Raw genomic sequence first — 13,717 nt, 5'->3', positions numbered from 1 at the left:
GTTCACTTCGGGTTTTAGTATTTCACATAAGAGGCTTGGTGTATCAAGTCACAAAAGCTAGTCTTCAATGCAACTCCTGATCTACAGGCCTGGCTACTTCTCAGATTAAAGACAGGCAGATCACAAGTTGAGAGAAGTTTGAGCAGTCCATTTGGGAATGAGTTTATGTTCCCCCCTCTAGTTTGGTTGTTGCCAGCGAGACTCGATACTCTAGAGCAAAGGAAGGCCATACAGTCTATTCTGTTTTCTACTGGTGTTTTCTAAATTCACTCTTGGGAGGACCTATTCTGCACTCAGACACAGGTTAGGAATATTCCCTAGCCTCACCCTGCTGCGAAGGGCTGAAAGCAAAGTGAAGTCCCAGACAAAGCTCAAGGCAGCTAGTGGAAATCAAAGAAAATAGGGCCATGTTGTGTGTGCTTGTTCGTGTGTGGGCACATGTGCAGGTGCGCGCGCGCGCGCGCACACACACACACACACACACACACACACACGCACACTTGTGTGCACAGACACTTATGCATGTATGCACAGTAACCCATGCCAGTGTTGCTATACATGCTGGAAGACATTTTACCTTTCTTCAGGTTGTTTTCTTCCATTTTTACTTTGGAGTCAAGAAGTGAAAACCATTCAGTTTTGCAGCCTGGCTGATACGAATTGTGCTACTGAAGAAAGTGTTGGAAGAGGTGTTTCCCGAATAGTTCATTTCACAAGCTTCAGCATACTCAGGTAGCCGCTGGTGCCCCAGCACCCAGCACTGGAGCCAGAACATGGCAGGAAGCAGATGGTGTCATATTGCCTGGGCCACACTGTCCAGTTAACTTGAGCGCCTGCCAAGTACAAAATAAAACATCTCTCCTTTCGCAGGGCACCACACGCATGGCAAGCAGGGTTGGTTTCTGTGGCAGTGACAGCAAGTTCTGATGAAAGAGGCACAGGTGTGTTCCTGCTGAAGAGAGGAGGGCACAGGGTGGAACCAGCAGCAGGGGGTCACTCTCTCCGTTCATAGATCTAACAGACTGAGCAGAGCAGTTTGCAAGTCCGATGCTGAGAGAAGCAATAGAAACTCAGTCAACAGCAAAAAAAGAAAAAAAAAAGACCAACTCTGGAGCAGCCAGATGGGCAGTAGCCAGATGGGCAGCTGGGTCACATAGGTCATCAAATCAGTCATACAGTACCACATAAAGCAGCAGGCTGGCACTAACAGGGACAACCCACCTGGCAGACTGACATACAGACATGCAGGAAATACTCTAGTTACCCAGGAAGGGTCTGAGAGGTGGAGAGTGAAGGAAATCCGGATCCCACTCCAAATCCTATTGGCTTGGTCAAGTTCCTGATATGAGCATCTCTCATTTGTGTGAAGTGTGTGTCAACAAAGCATAAGTCTAAACTCCCATGAGACTTCTTAAGCATCTATCAGACATGCACTTCCTAAATACAGGTGTTGCATCTTGGCTCATTAGCATGCTACGCACAGAGAGAATCATCCAGACACCCCCAGCCATAAGCAAGAACCTGTTCTGCAATCCAGACGTGATGGAAGGTGTAGAGAAAAGAGAGAACGAAAGCAACAACAGCGGAGCTTGGACAGCTGCAGGAAGGGTCATGGGAAGGAAGGCTAATGCTGCGTGAGAGAATGGAGTCTCAGATGCTGGGTAGATATCAGCATCTAAACCCACGAGACAAACACTGATACAAGAACTTGAGCAAACAAGGTTTTCAGCTTAATTGGTTTGTCTCTGGGGCGGGGGTGGGGGGAGATGCTACCCATCTCAGGCTTGATAAGGAATCCAGAAATACATACTGGAAAAAGAAGAGCATCTTCAACAACACAAGCGGGAGTTCTTGCTGTCCAGGATGTGTATAGAGCAAGGGGAATATTCTTCCACTGCTGGGGGCAGTGCAAACTTGCATAGCCACCACAGAAATCAAAATTGGGAAATCAAAAAACTGAGAGTAGATCTGCCCCAAGGGCCAGCTGTACAATTCTTGGGCATATACCCAACGGATGCTCCATTCCTACCACAATGGCACTTACTCAACTCTGCTTATTGTGGTCATATTCCTAATAGCCCCAAACTGGAAACAACATAGAATTCTCTCAATTGAAAAATGCATAAAGAAAACGTGGAACATTTATACAGTGAAGCATTACTCGGCTGTTTAAAAAAAATGACATCTTGAAATTTGCAGCAAACAGATGCAACTTGAAAAACATCATCCCTGGTGAGGTAACCCAGAACCAGGAAGACAAATATGGTATATACTCATGTGTAAATGGATATTTGCTGTTAGATAATAATCCAGCTATAAGCCACAGTCTTTCTTAGCTAAAGAGGAGGACTGTAGGGTAGAAACATGGATCTCTTGAGAAGGAACTAATAGAATAGATTCTGCAGGTAGACTGATGGTAGGCAGGGAGGGTTAGGTAGGAGGTGGAGGGAGAGAACACAGGGAGAAAAATATAAAGTATATAAAAATTAAAATAAGTATTTGCTCGTGTGCAGTAAAGCAGACACTGCTCTCTGACGTAATCTCCAGAGTGGATTTTCTCTGCTTCCTTTACCAACCCCCGTATAGACACCCAGACATTAAGTCTTTGGGGGGATACCCCAGTAGTGGTGACATGGCCTCAACAGCTTTAGCATACAAAGAAAGCACTTGGGGTTCATACCCAGGAGCGGGGGTGTGAGACAGCTATGTAGTATGATTCTACCACAGAATTCTAACATGAAAGAACTGGAGGAAACTGTGGCTCCAGTTTTCCTCCTCTACAGGACCCAGAGTAAGAAGATGGTGAAAATCCATGTAGGAGCATGCTCAGGAAGGGGGAGGGGTTCTAGCCCAGACTGGTGGCCTTCTCCAAATTTGAATGTCTCACCCCTGCCCCTACTCTGCTCTGTGCAAGGCTGAGAAAGGCAGAGATGAGTTCATGCTGAACAAGTGGAATGACTGATTTTCCACTAATGAGCCCCCCTTAGGCTCTTTGGAAGAAACTTTCCATTGTAAATGCAGTATTTTGCAAAGGCTTGAAGGCTTCTAATGACACTTCATAAATATGCTTTTAGCAATTAAAAGTTAAAATAGCGGAAGCTCCATTTGGATTATTGGAGACTAGTTTCTAAGTTTCCAAATTTAGAGGGTCTTTCTGGGTAAAACGAAAGCCCGGACTTTACCCATACAGTCTATATTATGCTTTAGTGTCAATTTTGATACACAGCACCTTGAGACCACATGCAAAGGCAAATCTATGTGATTGTAGTAGAAAGAACATGGGACAGAACATATAAAACCTTGTTTTAGCCCTTCTACCGAGTTCAAGGGACTTGGGCAAATCACACAGTTCTACAAAATACCACTTTCTCATGCTTATCACAATACATTGGAGCACTCCATGACTGCAGTGATGTAATAGTATAGCTATATTTATCTATGTAACAGGGGGTTGAACAGGAGGTACAACTCCCCAAAATGTCGTAATAGTGAGATCAGCTCTCAGATGCTAGACAATGCATGTCTAGGCCCAATACATACAATCCAACACAGGGCACAAACTAATAGGTGTGAATTTAATGGACAGCCACACAGGTAGATGCGAAGATAGCCAGATAAATGCATGCACACAAAGGCACTGAGGTGAATGGATAGGAATGACTGAGAAACTGTGTCTATGTGACTGAGTCCAATTAAATACTAGCCTGGCAAACGAGGCTGTACCAGTAAGATGTTCACTGTCTCCAGAATCATGTGTCACCCACATAACAACTGCCTCTATTCCTGCTGCAGCCAGCGTGCATGAATTATATGGATAAATAGCAAACTTTTGTCCTAGGAAATCGACTAATATGACCACAGTGGTCATATCAGTCATGGAGACATCTCAGTCTATATTATGTTCAGGGAGAAGTTCATTTTTAGTCTTCTGTCTTACCACCACAGTCCTCTCTAAAGGTTCTGAAGATGGGAGGTGAGAACATTCAAAGTCATGTAGTCAGACTCATTGTGGCTCATGGTGGTCTAGTCAGACCTCCTGTGCAGCTCATGTTTAAACAAAGGCTGCTTCATGGGCAGGCACAGGAAGATACTGGACTGTGACCTGATTCGTCTAGTCACTCATTAACCAAGTCTTTCAACAAATGTTGTCTTCTGTTGTCTTCTGAAGCCTGTGGAGAGAGAGGAAAGAATGTAGCAATGGGTGACGCAGCTCAGTGATGCCCATCTTTCCTGTCCTCAGCTTCTCCCAGAACGAAGGGAAGCAGAGAAAAATCCAATCAGATATCTCGGTTTTCTTTACTTGCTTCTGGGATTCCTTCTCTTTCCACATGCTTTTTAGAGGCACTAACATACAAACATACAGGTAGGACTCACAGCGTTCCCTCACACTCACTATCTCTCCTCTCCTCCCAAGAGTCAGAAAAGCTCTAAACACATACGCGCGCGCACACACACACACACACACACACACACACACACACACACACACACACAATCATACTACCTCAATACAATACCGAATGAATTAGTGTTCACGAGCCATACTTCCCTCCCTTTCACTCCTCACCCAGTGATTTCTTCCCTGCAGATGAATAGAGCACACTGTTAATGGAGCAAACTCTTAATGCAGTTTCTCCAAAATTACACATACGAGTGAGTCTTTATCCTGTCACACTGTAGTGGCGGTAGTATCTAGCTCAAAACATAAGTTTTAAATATCCAGAGTCTAATGATGAACAAGGGTATCTGATCCTTCGGAATTTAGCCAAGACTAAGCTGTAACAATAATAGAAGAGAGCTTGAGAATATCTTAATATCCAAACGCTCAGAGGATTTCTTCTAAAGCTATGCTGTTTACCCACTTAATACCATTGGTGATTCAAAATCAATGTGATACAAGCATTCACCAGAAACATGCCAAATGCCCAACAGGAGATGTCGGGCCTGTGACACCTTCACTAATAGCAGATGACAAAGAACAAGGAGTAAAACAGGCTTTAGGATCTGCAGACACTGTCACCCGATGCGTGTGGCCTTCCCTCCTTGGAGATGGTGCAGTTTTATCAGCAGAGGGAAATCAAAGGACAATAAGGATAATTCCAAGGCATTCTTCCAGATGAGTAACCTAGAATAACACTACTCAGCCGAGAAATGAAACAGAGAGCTGGCAAGGTCTTCTAGGGATGCTTGGCCCAGGATTGTAATCACTGATAACTGCCAGCAAGATTAGCCTCAAGAATAAGAAGTGGACATGCTCTGTGTGAGAGCCAAGCCGTCCACTCATTTGCATGTTGCCCACTCTGACCCTCCTGCTCTCTTTGAATTAACAAGAATACACACTGAAAACCAAACACTGCAGGACTCCAGGCCTTTGCACTGGCCATTGCATTGGTCTGCAATGCTTTGCTTCTAGAATTCCCAAGCCTGGCTTGTTTCTCTAATTCTTGCTTCATCATGGTGAGGCCTTCCCTTCTGCCTTATGCAGCTGAGCAAAGTCAATCGCCCTTTCTCTGCTTTTCTTTCTGATGCTTTCTAGCCCCACTCTGTTCACAGCTTCTTATCTGTGGCCCCCAACTGGATGGTGATTTTGCAGGAAACATGAACCAGCCAGGTACTTTACTAGTTTGAGCACTACATGGATGGATGAATGAATGAATGAATGAATGAATGAATGAATGAATGAATGAATGAGCTTTGTAAAATGAATTGTCTCCATGTAGGTAAAAATGCAACCCAATACCAGGTATAGCAATAGCAAACTCTGGCAAGGTAGGAAATCTTAGCCTGGGTTTCAGCATCCACAGAGTATAGAGGTGGATTTTGCCTGATCCTGTGAGGAGAGGATTTGTCTCATTGTCTTGTCCTGTTACACTAGTCCTGGTGACACAGGGATATGGGTGACTGACTGATAATGTAGGACCCAGCTCTCTGCTTCAGTACTGACTGGCTGTTGAGAATATTTTTTCGGGTCTTTCCCATGTTCTACAGTAGTCTCTGTGATTCAGCCTGTGACCCTTTGGAAGGACAGAAGTTCATCGTGGCCGGTTGTTGCCCATTGCTCCTGGTGGAGTAGGTTTGATTACAGGTTCTGCCAAAATACTTATTGTAGAAATCCCTATTGCGGGCTGAGTCTAGTAATACGGCCTATGATCCAAGCTATTAGGAATGCTGAGTCATGAAGAGTTCAAATGAAAGGCCCACCTGAGTATAGAGTTAGTTAAAGGTAATTTAGTGAGGGAGGGCACCTCAAACATGAACAGGATAGAAGTGAAGCTTAGCGTATTCATCCAACATAGGTGGAGCTCTGGGTTCAGCCCTGAGAAATAAAAGAAAGAGAGAGAAGAAGGATCTGTATTTGCCTTGTCTCTGTCCACCAAGCAGCTTTTATCAGAAATAAAATGATGCCATGATCGCCATCTGCATGATATTTTATCTCAATGGGTTCAGACCGCCGATGGGACAAAGAAGGAAGTTCTTACTGATTTACTCAGTGGCCCAAAAGGGATATGACTAAAGTCTCTTCCAGAGGGCCACATATAAAATAAATATGTACCACCTGGCCTTTCATAAAGCAGAACTGCATGTTCTCAGTGGGGATATAACTGTGTGCACTCTTTCCTCGCAGAAGCATGAGTAGAGAGTATAACATATATGTGAGCCCAGAGGAAATTTTACCTTCTCTATACTCCATGTAGCAGTAGAAAGAATCCCTCGGTGAAAGAGGAAAGCTGAGGGAAACACCAGGGGAAAGCCCAGCAGGGTCAATAAAGGTTCCTAACGTGCCCTGCAAGGCAGAACTTCCTCCCAGTGGAGTACAGCACGGGGGACTTCAGTGGAGTAAATGGTAGAGAAGCCTTCATGTTCCATGAGTTGCATGAATCCATCTAGAAAAAATCGTTCTACAGGCGGTCCTGCTGGGTACTGTGGGGACAACAGTGTTCCTGCTGGGTACTGTGGGGACAGCACAGTGTTCCTGCTGGGTTCTGTGGGGACAGCACAGTGGTCCTGCTGGGTACTGTGGGGACAGCACAGTGTTTCTGCTATGTGTTGTGGGCATAGTGGTTGGAAAGTACTTTCTGAGTAGTCAATAGGACAGCCATTTTCCGGCTCTGCCTCTTTAAAAAAAAAAAAAACCAAAAGTTTTATTTTGTTTTAAGTGTATGCATATGTGGGTTAAGGGTAGTGTGTGAATGTGTGAATGCTGGTTCCTGTGAAATCCAGAAGAGAGGGTTGGGACCCCTGGACAATTGCAATTTCAGGCACTGAGTGATCTTGGTCCTTGCCCCAAAGAGGAGCAAACACTCTTAACTACTAAACTTACCACTCAAGTCCATAATGTTGCCTCTCCCACACATGATTTGCAAATATATCTTTTAAAAAAGGTGTATTTTCTTTTCTAATTGTGGGGCAGAGGATGTACACACAAGTCCAGGTGCTCACAGAGGCCACAAAAGGTCACCAGATTGCCTGGAGCTGGAGTTAGTCAGTTTCCTACAACGTTGCTGGGAACTGAACTCAGTCCTCTGCAGGAGTACGTACCATTAATGACTGAGCCATTTCTCTGGATTACAGTTGCATATTTCCTTTGTTTTGCTTATCATAATTGCCCATGACTGAGAAAGAGCCATTAACAGGTAAATTAGGATAGGTAAAAGGCAGGGCTTCCATATCTGCCTTTCAGATGATGTTAAAGAAACTCCAGGGTTCCAGAACACTGGCCTCCTACCCCTTACAAAGCAAACAGGGGCAAAGGAGACACTATCATAAAGAAAAGGTAAAAACACAAGAATTCTGGCACAAGCTGACGATCAAAAATTAAAGGTTAGAATTTGAGTTTTAAAAAAAAGTCATGTTCTTTTCTACCCATCTTTCTACACTCCATAATCCCATGGGCTTCTTTTTTCTTTATGAAAAACATAATTTTTATTGTTGCTGTCACTTGAGTTGTCCAACTCTGGGGATTGAACGCAGGGCTCACACCTGCACATGCTAGGCAATTGCTCTTCCACTGAGCTACATCTCCAGCCTAAAAGTCTAAAGTCTCGCTGCCTGTCTGTACCTCCCTTTGTCTCTCTATGTATCTTTGTCTCCATCTCTCTGTCTTTCTCTTCTCTCTCTATTCTTCCCCTCCCCCTCCCTCTTCTCTATCTCCTTCTTCTTCCCATTTAAAGATTGGGATCTGAAGCTCCTGGATGCTAAATAACTTTCTGTAGGACACGAGTCTTGAAAGTCACAGTGTTTGCCCAGCTCTGAGGATCCTTGTCCCAGTCCTGTGTACACTACAACAAATGCTGGCTTCACAGGCCTGTTTAACGCTCAGAAGAGCTCAGCACCTCTTACATTTCTCTCTGAGTGCGTCTCTAACCAAGGCTGGTGGACATTTTTTAGCACTCTCTGTTGAGCCTTAATACAAATGAGCAATGATACAGAAAGAAAGTGAAAATCAATGCCACTGATTAAGAAACTGTCCTCTAATTTGCTGCTTGACACTCAGCCTTAAAGATTCATGACAGAAAAATCTGTATCTGGCTTGATTGCTTTCAGAGAAAATCCTTTTATGGGTGGACAGTCTTTGAAGCTGTGAAGATAACAATAACACTTGGTTTTATGACACTTTATTGTGCCCAGCATGGAAATTCTCTTTACATTTTTTAATTGATATGTTGTATTTGTGTGGAATAATATAAAAGTTTAATCCAAGTGAAAACTCTCTTATCTTTCAAATTAACTTGACCTAAGATGAGTAGAGTTCCTGCACCCCTTTTACAAAGAACTGAGGCAAAGAGCAGATATCAACTTTCCCTAAGATCCCAAGACTATCAAGACGGTTGACTGGAGGCACAGCTAATGGGACTCTGCTCAGGTCCATTTATGTCCAGTATCTTATAGCAATAGCTATCAACCAAATCTCTTTACATTCCTAGCAAAAGGAAAATGCCCAAACTAAAGGGGAAATATAATTCTAACATTTTATACCTTTGAAAACTGGCTGAAGTCACACATATAAGGTTGGGAGACTGTTTCCCATTAATTCTCTATGAGTTCTCTAATTGAGACTCCTGAAATAAATTGGTGGACAGAGACTAGCCAACATCAAGACTTAAATCTATAATTTACCTAGACATGTCACAAAAATAAAATCAATGGTAAAAACCTCACAACCCAGTGGGAGAAAATCATGTGCCGTCGTCACTGGGAATCAAAGAGGGGAAGGCGTGCCTATCTCAGGGGAAGAGGGATGCTCTTATAAGAGATGAATTCTCTAACAAAGATTGTAGTGTTCACTCTTTCTTCTGAAGGGCCAATGTCTACCAAATCCACTTGAATAGATAAGGGAACTTTGAGGGAATGTTCGATCATCCCCATGTTTATGAGGGAACAGGGAGTGAGAAGGTCACAGATACCTTGGTTCCAATCTGCTTGCTTAGCTTACAGTGCTCAACACATTGAAATGGAGCGTACATTGGAACATCTCTCTTTGAGCCCTGACATTGCCCAGTATTTTTTCCTGGGCCCCAGCCTCTAGCTACAGGGCATCCTCCGATCATCGCAGCGCCCCTCTGGGGGACCCTGTCTTCACAGACACTGCTACTGTCCTTTGCTCTTTGTCTGCATTACTTGGGCTCTACTTGGCAACCACTTCCTTGCTGCTCTAATCTCCAATTTAAGAATATATATTTGTTTAATTAATGTGTGTTTATGCGTGTGTTGTCTGTGTATATCTATGCCACAGAAGTGTGAGTAGAGGGCAGAAGAGGCTGTAAGAGTCTGGGGAAGTAGTGTCACAGTCAGCTGACAGGGATGCTGGGAACTGAATGTAGGTCCTTTGGGAAAGGACCATTGTCTCCAAGCCATTGTACCAACCCAACTTTAAACTGCATGTGTGAATGAAAACACCTTTCACCTGTCTACTCCAATGTTTCTTTGTGTATCCTTGCATAGAGACGATTCAAATTCCAAATCAGAAGATGGGCACAGAAGCAAGATAACAAGGAGTAAGTTGAAGGCTGTAAAAACAATTCTACAATCAAATTCATCTCCTGACAAGACAATCTAAAGTAGTAAAATTATTGAACTGGAGAACTTTGTAATTAATCAGAGAAAGCTAACTGACAAACAGAGGGGAAAGATTATAAAAGTCATTCTGCTAATAACTTCAATTTGAGGTAATTATCTGGAGAGGAAACAAAAAAATCATGGACACTTGAACTAATCAAGTTTTTTGAGCATTTCCTTTTAATGTTAATTCAAGTTTAGTGTTTCATCCTCCTTTATACTTTAAAAAGAAAGATAAGTGTATAGTCTATATGAAAATTTCTATTGTTTTTAGATTTAGGAAGCAAAGTCTGATAGTAGATTTGCTGAGACCAAATATCTGACAAAGCAACTTAATGAATGAAGGGTTTATCTTGGTTACCAAGGCAGGAGACAATTGGTAGGAATCTGAGGTTGGTCACATTGCACCTGCAGACTGGAAGCAGAGAGATGAATAGAGATGAGTATCTCACTTGCTTTCTTGTTAATATATGGTCCAGGACCAAGCCCATGGACTACCATTCTCCACAATTCAGGTACATCTTTGTATGCTAGTTAATGTAATCCAGAATCCCTTGCCAGACATTTGACCTCTAAGTAACTCTAGATCCTCTCAGGTTGATATTTGTCATCAGACATTGTTACAGTTTTGTAGTCAACAAAGTAAAGGGAACAACATAGGTATAATTCATATACATATGAATTCATATATATATATATATATATATATATATATATATATATATATGAGAGAGAGGGAGAGAGAGAAACAGAGAGAGACCAAAAATGAATGAAGAGGAAATTATGAAGGACTTAGAAAATAGGAAGAACAAAGAACAATGGAATAAAATTGCAGGAGAAAACACCAGATTAAGAGAAAGGAGCAAGAATTTCTTAAGATTCCTTCTCTGACAAGCCCTCTCTATTCTAGAGACAAAGCCATATATCATTTTCTACTCTCTAACTTGATTGGTGGAGTTTATACGTTGAATAAGAATATACTCACTTCTTCCTGATTTCCTGAAACTTTTAGACAACCCCAAGTCTAGGAGCCCATCTGGAAATCATTTATAGCCACCTACAAGGTTAATCTCCCCTCTTCTTCCTCTGCATACTATTTAATGAAGTGGCAGGTACTGTTGTTGCTGTTTATTCCGGTTTGTTTTGGCTCTTTGTTTTTTGGGTTTTTTAATTTTTTTCGTTATTGTTGGTTGGTTGGTTGGTTGGTTGGGAGTTTTGTTTTTCTGTAGATTAGAAACCTGGGTGTACTGTGAGGACTTATCTGTATAATTCATCTTTTCTTTTTTAAAAAAAATGTAGCCCAAAGTCCCTGGATTTCAAAATATTTTGTGAGCAGTAAGTGTAATTTTATCAAAGGCCACTCTGGCCTCTAGAAAAGAGGTTACACTCCAGTATGAGTGAAAAAACCAAGAATGTGTTCCATGTTGGGTAGGAGAGTGAAGATTCTCCTCTACATAATTTGCTATAAAACTGCAAGACCTTTCTTTAAAAGGTGGTGACAGCAGGGAACTAAGACAAACATGGACTCCTTTCAGGACTTGATATCCTGAAGGCTTTCTCTGCTGAAGCAGGTGGAAGTCACATGGAGAATTAAGAGGAAGAAAGTGGGGTCAGGGATGAGTGGCAGGCTCCCGGGATAGACAAATCTCCAGATGCTTATGGTGTCTAAGCAGAAGTGTTATCAGAACTGGAGGAGAGGACAGAAGGAAGATGAAGGAAAGGAGGTGCAGATTCAAGATGCTGTTGTTCATTGGTCAGGCAAGTCTCACCAGTGTTGGGAGCGATGCCCTTAAAACCCTCCATTATTGATGTTAATATTATAGTTAGAGCTAAATGTGACTAGGTTCATGGAAAATTCCCACCAGAAGACTAATACAAATCTAGTGGTCAGAATGCCTAATGATATGACAAACTTGTGACCTTGCTGATATTCTGTTGATGTCAACTGATTGCCTGACCACAAGAGCAGTGTTCTTGGACTGCGTAAATGTTTCCCACTTCCCCCCTCTCTCTGTTACCCCTGCTATGGTATAAATTCAGCCTTGGGAAAAAACAAAATTTGTTACCTTGATCAGATGCTTGTTTTGGTGTCCTTCTTTGCATCTCTTGTCCCCTCTTCTCTCCTAGGTGGTCTCTAACCTCTCCTGACGGCCCTGCAGGCTGGGGCACACCAGGAGCCATTCTGATTCTTTTTCTGTCTTTTAAGCAAAACTTATTCCAACTCCCACTGAGTGACAAGAGCATACTAAATATTATGGGCACATAAATGTTAATGTAGAAAAGCCTTATTATTCACATGTAAAATATCATATCATGGGTAGCAATGGGAATCTTTGACATTTGAATATATATTGTTATATTCAAGTATAGCCTGTTAGTTGATTAGAAGGAAACATATCATACTTAACTATATTATCTTAGAAGGCCATTGGGGAGAGTGGCTAAAAGGAAAAGAAACACTGTGCTGACACAAATAGCCTCCACTCTAAGAAGAAAAGTGAAGAGATACTGTCTCGTGGAGAAAGCTATAGAGGAGAAGACATTATTGCCAACTCCAGAATATAATGCCTAAGACCTTGGTGCAACTGTGATCCATCTAAGCTTAGATGTCATCTCATGTAAAATACAGGTGACCCTCCCCTACTAACACACAGTGTGATAACGATCATTAACACTTCATCAAGGATTGAACAGAACTTGGGATCTTAAGAAGAACTTGACACTGAGTTCATCTGTGAGGTTTGCAAGAGACGACGAATGTGTTGTGCACTGCAATTCTATGACAGGAAAGTTCTGGGCTTTTGTTTGCAGAGGTAAATTGCATTGAAGGGCCATGCTTCATAGACTGTTTAGGTCTGTGTTTGCTCATCTCTATTCCATCAGCAATGCAACATGCAGAAAAGAGAATCAAGCATGCACAGCCAGGGTTTTCCCCATGCTTCCTTATGGAGGCTCTTTAGGATGACTTTCCCAGTTCGGTGTGAAACAAACTGGAGAACCATCCCCAGAAATGTTCAGATACAAATTATTTACCCTCCGGGAAATCTTACAGCCTCTTTACCTAGTCATCTTCTTCCCATCATGCAGGCCCTCTTCATTGCCTATCTCACTAGAACTGCCCCTCCCTACCTCCCATTCTCACCCCGTTCATTTAAAAGGATCAGCTATGATATGGATTGAAAATTAAATGGACCACTGTGTAAGTAGCTGGAAGTTTAATGGGAGAGATGAAAAAGCTGGAAATCAATACAAGTGTATGATAAGGCATGCATGAAACAGCCTTGTCTTTCCTCCCTGAAGGATTCACTAAAGGAAGGATGACACTGTCTGCTTTTCTGCTTTTGGCTTTATATCAGAAAGGCCAAACCACCCAAAGCACTGGATAAGCAACTAGATCCTAATCAGTTGATAGAATCAGTGTTATAAGTAAGTGTGCAATTCTTTTTTCCAAAATAGTACAGGAATGCACACACTGAAGGGTGTGGTCAGGTAAGTAGACTTAGACCATGATTACAACCTTGCAATGAACTGTCTATTGGCAGTTCAATAGCAAAGTCATAGTGCTCACATATCTGTAGCAATCCTGGCTCAATAGCAGTGACAATTAGACCAGAGAGAGTAGAGTTAAAATTTCACAGGCACTTTGGAGGCAACCCTGAAA

The sequence above is a fragment of the Rattus norvegicus genome, chromosome 2 (assembly GCF_021556685.1).
Source record: "Rattus norvegicus strain SHRSP/BbbUtx chromosome 2, alternate assembly SHRSP_T2T, whole genome shotgun sequence".
NCBI classification, from domain to species: domain Eukaryota; kingdom Metazoa; phylum Chordata; class Mammalia; order Rodentia; family Muridae; genus Rattus; species Rattus norvegicus.
Note: the sequence above shows the minus strand (reverse complement) of the source record.